Source organism: Salmo salar, chromosome 13 (assembly GCF_965601325.2).
Source record: "Salmo salar chromosome 13, fSalSal1, whole genome shotgun sequence".
Lineage (NCBI taxonomy): Eukaryota > Metazoa > Chordata > Actinopteri > Salmoniformes > Salmonidae > Salmo > Salmo salar.
In genome coordinates, this window is record NC_138303.1 from 104,693,751 (window position 1) to 104,708,413 (window position 14,663).

At 40.9% G+C, this 14,663-nt stretch overlaps 1 long non-coding RNA gene across 2 annotated transcripts; it reads right to left on the reverse strand.

The window, feature by feature from the left end:
- Positions 1 to 2,649: 2,649 nt before the first annotated feature.
- LOC123726112 (uncharacterized) lies at positions 2,650 to 11,722 on the reverse strand. Of its 2 annotated transcripts, none has more exons than XR_006758427.2 (4): positions 11,583 to 11,722; positions 10,752 to 11,113; positions 10,412 to 10,494; positions 2,650 to 6,859 (listed from the first exon to the last, which is right to left on the reverse strand). It is a non-coding gene; the product is annotated as an uncharacterized LOC123726112 (long non-coding RNA). The 2 variants fall into 2 exon arrangements; XR_006758428.2 differs by having other exon boundaries at positions 2,650 to 6,931.
- Between the last annotated feature and the right edge of the window lie 2,941 nt (positions 11,723 to 14,663).

Below are 14,663 nucleotides of genomic sequence, written 5' to 3' on the forward strand. Positions count from 1 at the left end.
ATCTCCTCAGAGCGCACTCAGAGTTGCGTATCAGAGTTTCAGACCCAGTGAAAAGCAGGATTTGGCACAATAGTCTCTCTCTCTCTCTGTGTGTGTGTACATACGTGTGTTTCTCGTTGTGTCCTCTCATAGTGTCTCACCTGGCTGGGACTCCCCAGTTCGGAAAACTCTCTGCCTGCTGTAGCCTGCCCTGAACCGGACATTGGCTGACAGAATAGGGCTCAGTATTGGGTAGCTTCTAGCCTGAGAATTGGGCATGGCTGAACTTGACTGGAGAATGGGAGGAGTGTTGGTGAGTTGGGCTAAGAAGAGAAACAAGCATCAAATTGTTTATTGTCTGCCGTACTGTAGTAGCTTGTTCCAAAAGCATTATGAACCTCAAACTAAAACCCAGAAAGTGAGCCCAAACCTAAACCCAGAAAGCGAGCCCAAAATAAAACCCAGAAAGTAGAAATAGAAACAAGATTTTAAGAAGTAATACATTACAAATAAGCAATAAAATGACTGTTTATCTAATCCCTTCTTTAAATGCCTCATGGGTACATGTGAACATAGACAACATGAGTTAGCTCAAAATCAAATGAAATTTTATTTGTCACATACACATGGTTAGCAGATGTTAGCGAAATGCTTGCTCTGGGATTGAGCTGTGCAGTGGCTAGCCCAGGCATAATGGAATATCAACAGTACACACTAGAAGCACTTTAAACTCACTAGGAGACATAGGGGAAATTCGGAGAGACATCAGAGATCATCAGACATCATTACCCACTGGGCAAACACATTGAATCAATGTTGTTTCCACATCATTCCAAACCCAACTTGCCTAGTTAAATAAAGTTTATTATTTTTTTATATATTTTTTTATCATCCTAGGATTTTCGCTATTTGGCCAAGCTGCAAAGTCAAAATGAGCTCAATCTTGAAAATAATTGAACAAGGAAATTATCTTTAGGTTACGATTGAGGTTACTTAAAAAGCAAATGTCCTAGCTAAGCTTCTTCTGGCTATGCAACCCGACCAGAAAGTCACAAACGAGCAGTATGGACTTTCTGCTGCTGCTGCTGTTGTTGCTGCTGTGTCATCTGGTCCTGCTGTCTGCAAAGTCACAACTACAGGATGTTGTCACGGAGACGGAACAGGGAAGGCAGATAGGGGAAGGACAGGAGCAGAGTGGAGGACCTCAGAGAGAGAGGACAATAGAAGTAGACTTCCTGTTCACTTCCTGTTTGCCATCAAATGAGGAATGAGGATGTCCCTAAACCATCAGAAAAGAAGAGATAAAGACAGAGAAGGACAAGGAAAGCTCCTCATAAATACTGCCATTTTATTATCATTCTAATAGTAACTCTTAATTTTGAGATACTGTTTGTTGCATCACATTCAATTAATTTAAAATGGGATCTGTCTGTACAGTAACCTACAGATGTAGGATCTTAATTTGAGCCAGTTTGCTACAGCAGGAAAATAATCCTGGAGCAACAGGAAATGGGAATTATTATGTCATTATAATGAATTACCATTTTTGTAGGGGTTGATACATTTTTTGTCAAATCAAGTCTGAAATTTTAAAGCGGGAATTAAAAACTTTAGTTTGCATTTCCTGCTGTGCAGAAAAATTCTCAGCAACAAAAGAGTGATCAAATGAAGATCCTACAGCTGTATAGAAGATAATATAAAGACTAAAACTAGACTTTGAAAGGTTTGTTATTAGATTAGAGTCTACTGGCAAACTTTTAGTTATTTGCATTTCCTAAGTATCCGGAAGCATTCAGGATGTAGACCTATCTCATTACAAGTGCTCATAGCTAATGTTACGGTGGCTGGCTAGCTGAATTTAGGGACATACCTACTGTAACTTGGATAGAATCCTGGAGCTTTCCTTAATTGCCCTGGTAGATCTGGGCTGTGTCCCGAATGACACCCTATTCCCTATGGACCCTGGTCAAAAGTAGTGCACTAAATAGGGAATAGGTTGCCATTTGGGACTTAATCCTGGTTTGGCCTGGGAAAGGGAGAGGTAGGGGGAAGGGCACGTTTCCCTGTGTTTACACAGCATTATACAGTACATCTTTGACTCTGATCTGGGTTGGCGGAGTAATAACCTCTTCCTTTCCCAGAGAGAGAGGGAGGGGGGTGGATGGAGAGAGCGAGAGAGAGTGTGTTAGAGACAGACTGTGTGTGAGTGAAACCTCCAGAACATTGACAACCTTGAGAAGGCCACTGGGCTCTGTTAATAAAAGTGTATAAGTCAGTCTGGGGCTGTGGTGAGGTAGGGACACGATGAGTCAGTGGGTTCCGAAACACAGCTAGGCTTCCCAGAGCTCGTCACGTTGGTTCCTCAGGATTCCTTCCTGGTAGGTCCTGCTCCAACAGGCTTGTTGGGCTACAATACACAGTCATTAGACAGAACAGACAACAAGTCTCCTGCCCAACTCTATCAAAGGTCAATATCAATATAAACTCTGAGACGAGGAGCAAACGATAGGCAAAAGAATACAAAGGAACCCTAAGACAATAGAAAATGAAATGAAGACGGTGAGAACAGGATCATAAGTGAAGGGAAAATACACAGACAGCATTTGTTTTAGCAAGTGTGGACAAATGTTGAGAAATAAATCACATGACTGTTTTCTTTGTAATACCAATATATTTATTTGAGTTTGACAATGAGATCAAGTTTGATTGGGAAAAGTTAATTTGGTTATATTGCATCAGTGGACATTGGCAGCTTTTTCCCTAATATGTTAGAACACATTAGGAGAATTCCATTGTGGTGAAGAAGCACATACCATCTAAACCAGCATCTAATGACTACATAACATCAAACAATCAGAAGAACAAGCTGTAATAAGAAAACAACCCCCACTTTCATTTCCTATTAGGGCATGAACACGCCTTCCCTTGTCATGTTGGGGCGTGTAGCTAACCACGTTAGAAACATGGGGCTTTTGTGCATATAGTATGGAAGATAGAATTGAGGTCGGACCATATAATTGGGTTCTAATTCCGTGGTTAAAACATTGCTAGAAGAACCAATGGAATTCTAATTCCATTCTAATTCCAGAACACAGAAAGGCAGAGCTGGATTCAGGATCAGGAATCAGGATATTTATCTTTGTGAGAGTTGTGTGTTTGCTCAACTGCCACCCTGGTCTACAGTGGTTTACAACGATCACACAATCTGCACATTCTTTACACAGGACATGGATTTAGTTTATCAGAACAACTCCAGAGTCTCCTCTCAACAATCTGATATAGCCTATCAGTGTTTGACTTCCTTATTTGTCCACAGAGGATGAAGAGATCACTGAGCATAAACCTAAGGTGCGTCTGAAACGGCTCTGGTTAATAGTAGTGCACTAATAACCTTTTGTTTAAAAGTAGTGCACTATTTAGGGAATAGGGTGCACCCCAGCTGTTATGGATTATAAGAAGTAGTGCCTCAACAAATAAAACATTTATTTTTCACAACAATTCTGTGATTTAACAAGACACCTTCCATAATGTCAACAACATGACCGTAGCCTAATGTTTATTTCATCTGAAAGTGCTATTCCCTTTTTAAGGCACATTGCACATTTAACCCAAGGAATTCAGAAATATCATTCTGTATTCCATGATATTAATCAGATGAATGTCCAGCTGACAAATTCAGGCCTGTGTTGTATGACTAGTCTTGACTCTCTCCTTATATGAACAATTGAATTCACTTTTATGGTCCTGTGAAGGACTTTCTAAACAAGCCCCACAAAGCTTGTCACTAATACAGAAATAGTTTCAGATGGTCAGATATACATTTAAGTGCTGGGTGCACATTGGATTTGATGTGCCGAAGCAGTTTTAAGGGCTTCATTGCCTCGTTAGATAGCCTATCTGTCAGGGCTTTCAGAAGGATCGGACCAATACGCAGCGTGATCGTAGTTCCACATCTTTTATTCAATCGTGAAACTAATGCAATATACAATAAAATTGAAATACAAAACAAGAAAGCCGTGACGCAGAGCAGGCATACACTACTCACAAAATTACAACCCACGGCATACAAATGGAAAACCCCCTACATAAATATGATCTCCAATCAGAGGCAACAAGAAGCAGCTGCCTCCAATTGGAGATCAACCCCAAACAAAACCCGACATAGAAATAGTAACCCTAGAACCCAAAACATAGAAATAGCAACCTAGACAACCAACCAAACACCCCCTGCCACGCCCTGACCCATCTACTATAGAAAAATGACTTCTTACAATGGTCAGGACGTGACACTATCTCCACATACTATGCACAGGAGGCTTGGAGCATGCGAGTCACCTGTCGCAATAAAGCCTTATTTTAGGTAGGACTCATCATATTTTCTATTGAAAATATGATTTATTGACATCGTTGTTGGGCCTTTTATCTCCCTTACCCCTTCTGAAGAAGCTCTCCAGCGACGTTTGTTTTTATTCACGTCAGCTAACGTAGCAGACCGTGATGAACTCGCCGCGCGCGCATTACTCGAGTTCAAAACATGTAAACTGTTGTTGGACGTGAAAGAGATATTAGAGTGGTGAGAAAAGGAGAATGCACCAAGTTCAATATAATTACTGCACAAATAGCCTATAATTGTATATAATTATTATTTTATTTTACCGATTTAAAAAATCTATATATATATATATAATTATCCTTTCCGTGCGGCCCGGTAGTGAATGTGTCTGTAAGGAATGTGCCGCAGACCGGTACCGGTGGTTGGGGACCGCTGGTTTAAAGGCTCCATTAGAAAGCTGTTCAGAAAACCACCAGGCTCACAAGGCCCAGAACAGGTGCAGCCCAGCTAGGCCATCGACAGAGAAGCTGTTCATTGAAAGGTGTACATTATTTTACAATTCTAATATTATACAAACTCAACTTTTGTTAGCTGTTAATTAGACATGTTAGTGTAGTAGCCTGTGGAGCAGCTACATGCTGTTTTCCCAGGAGGCCGTGATTCGGCCTCGCTCTGAGAACCCCTGAATCATCACATCACCATCTGCCTCTGACTGGGCCTCTGGAATAAACACTGTATGACCTTGGAATCACACTGAGTTATCTTATAGGTCTAAATGTATCTACTGTATATGATGGTTATGTTATGCAGTATATACCTATACACACTGTATGACCTTTGAATAACCCGAGTTTACAGACTTACCTTATAGGTCTACATCTATCTGCTGTGTATGGTGGTTATATGTTATACAGGAAGGTGATATACAGTAGCTGTATATGTACAGTAGGTACATTGTGATTATCGAGGTGTATAGGTTGTAATGGACAGTAGATGATCTGGTACTTCATGGGGCTCTGGAATACACACTGTAAGACCTTGGAATCACAGGCAGGTGGTATATACTGTACACTGAACAAAAATATAAACGCAACATGCAACAATTTCTAAGATTTTACTGAGTTACAGTTCATGTAAGGAAATCAGTTAATTGAAATAAATTCATAAGGCCCTAATCTATGGATTTCACATGACTGGGCAGGGGCGCAGCCATGGGTGGGCCTGGGAGGGCATAGGCCCACCCACTTGGGAGCCAGGTCCAGCCAATCAGAATGAGTTTTTCCACACAAAAGGTCTTTATTACAGACAGAAATACTCCTCAGCTCCACCCTATGGTTTAGATCCATATAGCTATTTATGCTGTAACTGTCACGCCTGCTCCTGCTCCCCCTCCCTGGCGCTCGAAGGCGTCAGGCTCCCCAGCATTGCGCACTCCTGCCACCATCATTACGCACACCTGCCTTTCCCCGTCACGCGCAACAGTGTATTACTGGACTCACCTGGACTCAATCACCTGTTTATTACCTCCACTATATTTGTCAGTTCCCCAGCTCTGTTCCCCGCTGCTGCATTGATTGTTGAATATCGTTGTTTTGACCGTGTGCTGACGCTGTGCCTGTCTTGTTTCGTGTTTGTTGTTCATTAAATGTTGACTCCCCGTATCTGCTTCTCGCCTCTGGCGTCGGTCCTTACAGTAACACTGGTGAATAAAGTTATTGCATTCAGAGCTACGGTTTGAAGCAATGAAATACAATGAATTCATGCTATGGTTTGTGGCTACATAATTTTTTTTTATAGGCTTACTATATATACAAGCACACGAGCCCTGGCCAGAGGTGAACTCCCCTCAATACTCAGCTCCCTAAACTGACTTCTAAACAGCTTCTACCCCCAAGCCATAAGACTCCTGAACATCTAATCAAATGGCTACCCAGACTATTCACATTGCCTAAAATTTGATTTGATTTACACTAGATCTTATCGGCTCATAAATGTTTAAACAGTCGATTTAAGGAGGGCATGCTCATGGATTAGTACTGTGGTGTGTATGGTGTGCACGTACAGTGAAAAGCGTTGTGTTGTGAAAAGCTGATCTAAAAGCTGATCTAAAACGTTGAGCATAGCACTGAATTATTCAAAACCCATCTTCAGTTAAACCTTACATTATATTTCTCTGGCAAGCGTGACACTCTTATCCGGAGCAAATAGGGTTAAGTGCCATGCTCAAGGGCACATTGACAAATTTTTCACCTAGTCGGCTCGGGGGATTCAAACCAACGACCTTCCGTTTACCAGCCCAATGCTCTTAACCACTAGACTACCTGCCGCCCTGGTATGAAACTTGGGTATGGAGAATTACTCCACAAGGAAATTGATTTCAATAGCTATGACAAATATGCTGTGCTTTTTTTATTTCAATGTGGAAGGTCTTTGGCGAGGAATGTTGAATAACTGGTTTGTGCAGAATGTTTGAGGTGATGATTAACTCTGCATTCTTCTGCATTCCATTCTGACACTGTCATCCTGGGGAGAGTTCTGAGTTTCGTTCTAGAAGGACAGAGATTTGGTTCAGGGTTCCAAGATTATCAAGCCGTTATCAACTTCTCACATGAAAGCATGCTGCGAGAGAGAGAGAGAGAGAGAGAGAGAGAGAGAGAGAGAGAGAGAGAGAGAGAGAGAGAGAGAGAGAGAGAGAGAGAGAGAGAGAGAGAGAGAGAGAGAGAGAGAGAGAGAGAGAGAGAGAGAAGAAACTCTAAAGTCACTCCTAGCTTTTGACATGAAAGCAGGCACTACACAACACAAGGTATGCAGTGGATGCAGGTTGACCTAAATGTAACCTATATTACATGGAGCTATGGATGCAAGGACTGACAGTGCATTAGATCAACATGATAGTGTTAAATATATTTTGAAGCATTGTTTGTTTACAAAGACAATTGTTAAAATAACAATTATGACGGGGTAAGACGGTTGTGTTAAGCTCATGATGTATTTAAAGGTGATATTCTTCAAGAATCAATGGGTCCTGGCTCTGACCCCACTCTCCCAGTGTATCTCAAGGGGAGTGGGATATGTAAAAAACGTCATTTCAAATTCACACATGCAATTGTACATATGTAAAATAGGACCTATGTAAGCACCCACCTAATTGTCTTATTACTATCTACTGTTCCATTGAAATCACTATTTAACTGCAATACATATAGCACATTTTAGCTTTAAAGCGGCAATCTGTGGTTGCTACATTCAGTGTTTTACTTATAAATGATTGATATATACCCACTGATTCTGGAAGAATATAACTTAGAAATGCCTCATGAGCTTGGTTCAACTGTCGTACCCCATCAGAACCATAAATAGAGATTGAGATTGGTTTACTCCAATGTTTGTAAACAAAGTAAATGTAAACAAACATGGTCAAAACTTCAATTTTGATATCATGGATGGTCAGTCCTTGCATCCATAGCTCTGTCTATGAATTTGAGAGTGGTTACATTTCTCCAGCCCCATCCCTCAGTTTTTTACTGAAAGTACGCTTTGTTATTGCTTCAACTGTGGCTTGCCCCTTAAATAAAAAATATATTTTATTGATCCATTAACAGACAAACTGGATGGAAACTCATTCAGACAGTCGTGCCAGTTCCTCTGCTCTCTTTCATCACCTTTAAATCCTCAATATATATGAAATCAACCAACTTCAAGTCTGTTTGTATACCAATTCAAAATGTTTATAGTCCCGGTTTCTTTTCAATCACTATTCAAACTCAATAATCAGGTTCATAATTAGCCTACTATACAAGATCTGCCACAGATCTCCACACCCCTTTTTCCCGCACAAAGTACATTTTCATTTTTAGGTACATTTTCCATCTCTTACAGAGGTCAATTTTTCTGGAACAGTCTCCCAGACCACCGTAAGCACTGCAACAGTCTCCTGGACCACCGTAAGCACTGCAACAGTCTCCTGGACAACCATAAGCACTGGAACAGTCTCCTGGACCACCGTAAGCACTGCAACAGTCTCCTGGACCACCCTAAGCACTGCAACAGTCTCCTGGACAACCATAAGCACTGGAACAGTCTCCTGGACAACCCTAAGCACTGGAACAGTCTCCCGGACCACCGTAAGCACTGGAACAGTCTCCCGGACCACCGTAAGCACTGGAACAGTCTCCCGGACCACCGTAAGCACTGGAACAGTCTCCCGGACCACCGTAAGCACTGGAACAGTCTCCCGGACAACCCTAAGCACTGGAACAGTCTCCCGGACCACCCTAAGCACTGGAACAGTCTCCCGGACAACCCTAAGCACTGCAACAGTCTCCAGAACCACCATAAGCACTGCAACAGTCTCCTGGACCACCGTAAGCACTGGAACAGTCTCCCGGACAACCCTAAGCACTGGAACAGTCTCCCGGACAACCCTAAGCACTGGAACAGTCTCCCGGACAACCCTAAGCACTGGAACAGTCTCCAGGACCACCGTAAGCACTGCAACAGTCTCCCGGACAACCCTAAGCACTGGAACAGTCTCCCGGACCACCCTAAGCACTGGAACAGTCTCCCGGACAACCCTAAGCACTGGAACAGTCTCCCGGACAACCCTAAGCACTGGAACAGTCTCCCGGACCACCGTAAGCACTGGAACAGTCTCCCGGACAACCCTAAGCACTGGAACAGTATCCCGGACCACCCTAAGCACTGGAACAGTCTCCCGGACAACCCTAAGCACTGCAACAGTCTCCCGGACCACCGTAAGCACTGGAACAGTCTCCCGGACAACCCTAAGCACTGGAACAGTCTCCCGGACAACCCTAAGCACTGCAACAGTCTCCCGGACCACCGTAAGCACTGCAACAGTCTCCCGGACCACCGTAAGCACTGCAACAACTTCAACATTCAAATTGAAAAAATATCTTCTGGAATTAAAGAGTATCTTCTGGACATTCCGCTCATTGACTCATCCCAATAATTCTCTGCCTATCAGCCACTCATTTTGTTTCTACATTTTACTTGAAACTCTTTCTTATTTTTTTTTACCCCCTAATTCATAATGCTTTCCTTTTGTTGTTTGTGTAAATTTCTAATTATTTGTTTGTCTGTCTTAAGAATCAGTACGACTCTATATCCACAGTAAAACGAGTCCTATATCGACAACCTGAAAGGCCGCTCAGCAAGGAAGAAGCCACTGCTCCAAAACAGCCATACAAAAGCCAGACTACGGTTTGCAAACTGCACATGGGGACAAAGATCGTACTTTTTGGAGAAATGTCCTCTGGTCTGATGAAACAAAAATAGAATTGTTTGGCCATAATCACCATCGTTATGCTTGGAGGAAAAAGGGTGAGGCTTGCAAGCCGAAGAACACCATCCCAACCGTGAAGGACGGGGGTGGCAACATCATGTTGTGGGGGTGCTTTGCTGCAGAAGGGACAGGTGCACTTCACAAAATAGATGGCATCACGAGGCAGGAAAATTACGTGGATATATGTAAGCAACATCTCAAGACATCAGTCAGGAAGTTAAAGCTTGGTCGCAAATGGGTCTTCCAAATGGACATTGACCCCAAGCATACTTCCAAAGTTGTGGCAAAATGGCTTAAGGACAACAAAGTCAAGGTATTGGAGTGGCCATCGCAAAGCCCTGACCTCAACATTATAGAAAATATGTGGGCAGAACTGAAAAAGCGTGTGCGAGCAAGGAGGCCTTCAAACCTGACTCAGTTACACCAGCTCTGTCAGAAGAACTGGGCCAATATTCACCCAACTTATTGTGGGAAGTTTGTGGAAGGCTACCCAAAACGTTTGACCCAAGTTAAACAATTTAAAGGCAATGCTACCAAATACTAATCGAGTGTATGTAAACTTCTGACCCACTGGGAATGTGATGAAAGAAATAAAAGCTGAAATAAATCATTCTCTCTACTATTATTTTGACATTTCACATTGTTAAAATAATGTGGTGATCCTAACTGACCTAAGACAGGGAATTTTTACTTGGATTAAATGTCAGGAATTGTGAAAAACTGAGTTTAAATGTATTTGGCTAAGGTGTATGTAAACTTCAGACTTAAACTGTATATATATTAAAAAAAACTACCAAGTATAGCCCAGTCCATTCTGAAGTTCCTCTCACTGTCTCCACCACCAGTCCTTCTCAGACCTGTCCTTGGATCGGAGATCCTGCAGCAGGACAGAGGAAAAAGCAGGGGGATGGATTTAATCCATATTTCGGAAGTATCACGGAAGATCTGCGTTGAAATGTATTTAATTTCCAATTGAGCCGACATGTGCAGCGTTTACCGAACGCCGGAACATTGCCTTTAAATGTCAATCTAGCTACAACACGAATCTTCCAAGACACTTCAGTGATACGGATTGAATCCAGCCCTTAGTCATGGAATTTCACTTATTTATTTACCAGAGAGATGGACACTGACCTGTAGGAGATGCAGTGAGAGCTGACCCAGGTCCACAAACACCAAAATCAGGACAAAGATCATGACCAAGATCAGGACCGTGATCCAAACAATTCCAGGGTAAAGGGCAGGGGCTGTTCTTCTTGCTTTAAATCTATCAACAACATCTCTGAATGCTGTGTTGACAACTAGGTTAAGTCTTCTGGGGAATCTCTCCTGGCATAGTGGACACTGATACTGGTGTCTGCTATCCCAGTATTCATTGAGACAGGCCATGCAGAAATTGTGTCCACAACTGGTGGTGACTGGATCACTAAATACATCCAGGCAGAGAGAGCACTGGAACGGCTCTTCTTCTGATCTTCTTCTGCGGGCAAACATTGCTGGAAACAAAGACCCTTTAATTTAGTTACTTGACTCATTCCTGTTGTCTCTTAGTGGAGCAAAGGGCCCAAACAATGTTTTCCCAGCAACCCTGATTATTGTAGATGAAACCCTTATCTGGAAACTCATTTCAAGGGACTATAATACCAGGACATAAAGTGTTCTGGTCATGCATAGCTTAACGCGTTGTAGCCTACACACTGAACCAGTGGCATAGGCAGAAATTCTTTACTGGTCAAATTTGTTAACTTTGAAAATGTGACAGCGAAAAAAATGTTTTGCTTTAAATAATAACAATGCAACATGGATGAAACGTTAATCAGAGAAGACGGTGACTAGCTAGCTACAGTGACTAGACAACAACTAGGTTGGAGGCTTGCAGAAATAGCTTAATAGATATAAACATCAGTTAATTACAGAACCAATCAATAAATAAACAGTAACAATCTAACTGTTTCTTCTACTTACAAGACTAATGCTTGGCAAGGGCACACATGGAGGTTACAGGGTGATGTAGCTAGCAGTTTGAGAGGACACGTTTGCTTGCTTGATATATTGTAACAGTTGAAAATAGGGAGAACCCTTTTTTGTTTACCTCGGTTGTCATGACAACAGCAGCAACCACTTTCATGCAGTAACAGAGTTTTCAGTTAAATTGGTGAGAAGCTCATTCTTTTGAAGGAAATTATTCTGTTCTGAAAACAGTGATATCCTCAACACTTTTTATTTGACAAGTCAAGATTGCCCAGCGGTAACAAGGCAAGCTTAATACAGGCTGACATAATTAAACATCATAGTAACATCAAAATAGCATCTTAAATTCACATGAACTGTTTTTTTTTTTTGATTCCAAAGAGATCAAGAGGATTCAAAAGTAAGAAAGTAAATACATAATTTATTAATACACTTTAATAAATATTTCCTTCACAGTGATTTTAGAATTGCTCGCACCGGACTGTGCGTGCGCATGGGCGAGATCGTGCGCACTTCCGCATAGACCGGCGCTCTTCTGATCCGCTGCTCCCCATAATAAGCACGGGGAGTTGGCTTAGGGCTCACCCTTGGCCCAGCCAAACTACCCGTGTGCCCCCCCAATTTTTTTTATTGGGGGTGCCTATCGTGCTTCCGTCGTTGGGCACGCTCTTCGTACTGTCGCCGTTCCTCCCTCGCTGTCTCCACCTGTTTCCATGGCAGGGTCTTGTCCCCTGCCATTACCTCCTCCCATGTGCATGATGTCCTCCACTCCCTTCTCTCCCTGGCCCAGGATCCTTGCTGCTCCTGGGCCCGCTGCTTGGTCCGTTGGTGGTGGGTAGTTCTGTCACGTTCGTCGTAAAGATGGGACCAAGGCGCAGCGGGAATGTGTATACTCATCTTCTTTATTAAAAAGAAAAAACAAAACCAACACTTAAACAAAACCGAGAAACAGTCCTGTAAGGCACACAGCTACACATGGAACAACTACCCATAGAAAAACACCCCTACTAAATAGGACCTTCAATTAGAGGCAACGAGAAACAGCTGCCTCCAATTGAAGGTCAAACCAATAAACTATGCATAGAAATAGATAAACTAGACACAGACATAGAAATAGACTAACATAGAACATAGAACATTGAACCAACAAACCCCGAAACACATTAAACAAACACCCCCTGCCACGTCCTGACCAAACTACAATAACAAATAACCTCTTTACTGATCAGGACGTGACAACTATATGTTGTTTTACTATCTGTTGTTTTAAAATCTATTGTTACAATCTGTTGTTTTACTATCTGTTGTTTTAAAATCTATTGTTACAATCTGTTGTTTTACTATCTATTGTTACTATCTGTTGTTTTACTATCTATTGTTACTATCTGTTGTTTTAAAATCTATTGTTACTATCTGTTGTTTTACTATCTATTGTTACTATCTGTTGTTTTAAAATCTATTGTTACTATCTGTTTTAAAATCTATTGTTACAATCTGTTGTTTTAAAATCTATTGTTACAATCTGTTGTTTTACTATCTGTTGTTTTACTATCTATTGTTACAATCTGTTGTTTTACTATCTATTGTTACTATCTGTTGTTTTAAAATCTATTGTTACTATCTGTTGTTTTAAAATCTATTGTTACAATCTGTTGTTTTACTATCTGATGTTTTACAATCTATTGTTACTATCTGTTTTAAAATCTATTGTTACTGAGGTTTTACTATCTGTTGTTTTACTAGCTGTTGTTACTATCTGTTCTTTTACTAGCTGTTGTTACTATCTGTTCTTTTACTATGCGTGTTACTATCTGTTGTTTTACTATCTGTTGTTACTATCTGTTGTTTTACTATCTGTTGTTACTATATGTTGTTACTATCTGTTGTTTTACTATCTGTTGTTACTATATGTTGTTACTATCTGTTGTTTTACTATCTGTTGTTACTATATGTTGTTACTATCTGTTGTTTTACTATCTGTTGTTACTATATGTTGTTACTATCTGTTGTTTTACTATCTGTTGTTACTATATGTTGTTACTATCTGTTGTTTTACTATCTGTTGTTACTATATGTTGTTACTATCTGTTGTTTTACTATCTGTTGTTACTATATGTTGTTATTATCTGTTGTTTTACTATCTGTTGTTACTATATGTTGTTACTATCTGTTGTTTTACTATCTGTTGTTACTATATGTTGTTATTATCTGTTGTTTTACTATCTGTTGTTACTATATGTTGTTATTATCTGTTGTTTTACTATCTGTTGTTACTATATGTTGTTATTATCTGTTGTTTTACTATCTGTTGTTACTATATGTTGTTATTATCTGTTGTTTTACTATCTGTCGTTTTAAAATCTATTGTTACCATCTGTTGTTTTACTCTCTGTTGTTTTACTACAATTGGAGTTGGAAGTGTACATACACCTTAGCCAAATACATTTAAACTCAGTTTTTCACAATTCCTGACATTTAATCCTAGTAAAAATTCCCTGTTTTAGGTCAGTTAGGATCACCACTTTATTTCAAGAATGTGAGATGTCAAAATAATAGTAGAGAGAATGATTTATTTAAGATTTTATTTCCACATTCCAAGTGGGTCAGAAGTTTACATACACTCAATTAGTATTTGGTAGCATTGCTTTTAAATTGTTTAACTTGGGTGAAATGTTTTGGGTAGCCTTCCACAAGCTTCCCACGATAAGTTGGGTGAATTTTGGCCCATTCCTCCTGACAGAGCTGATGTAACTGAGTCAGGTTTGTAGGCCTCCTTGCTTGCACACGCTTTTTCAGTTCTGCCCACAAAGGAGAATTGAGGTCAGGGCTTTGTGATGGCCACTCCAATACCTTGACTTTGTTGTCCTTAAGCCATTTTGCCACAACTTTGGAAGTATGCTTGGGGTCATTGTCCATTTGGAAGACTCATTTGCGACCAAGCTTTAACTTCCTGACTGATGTCTTGAGATGTTGTTTCAATATATCCACATAATTTTCCCCCCTCATGATGCCATCTATTTTGTGAAGTGCACCAGTCCCTTCTGCAGCAAAGCACCCCCACAACATGATGCTGCC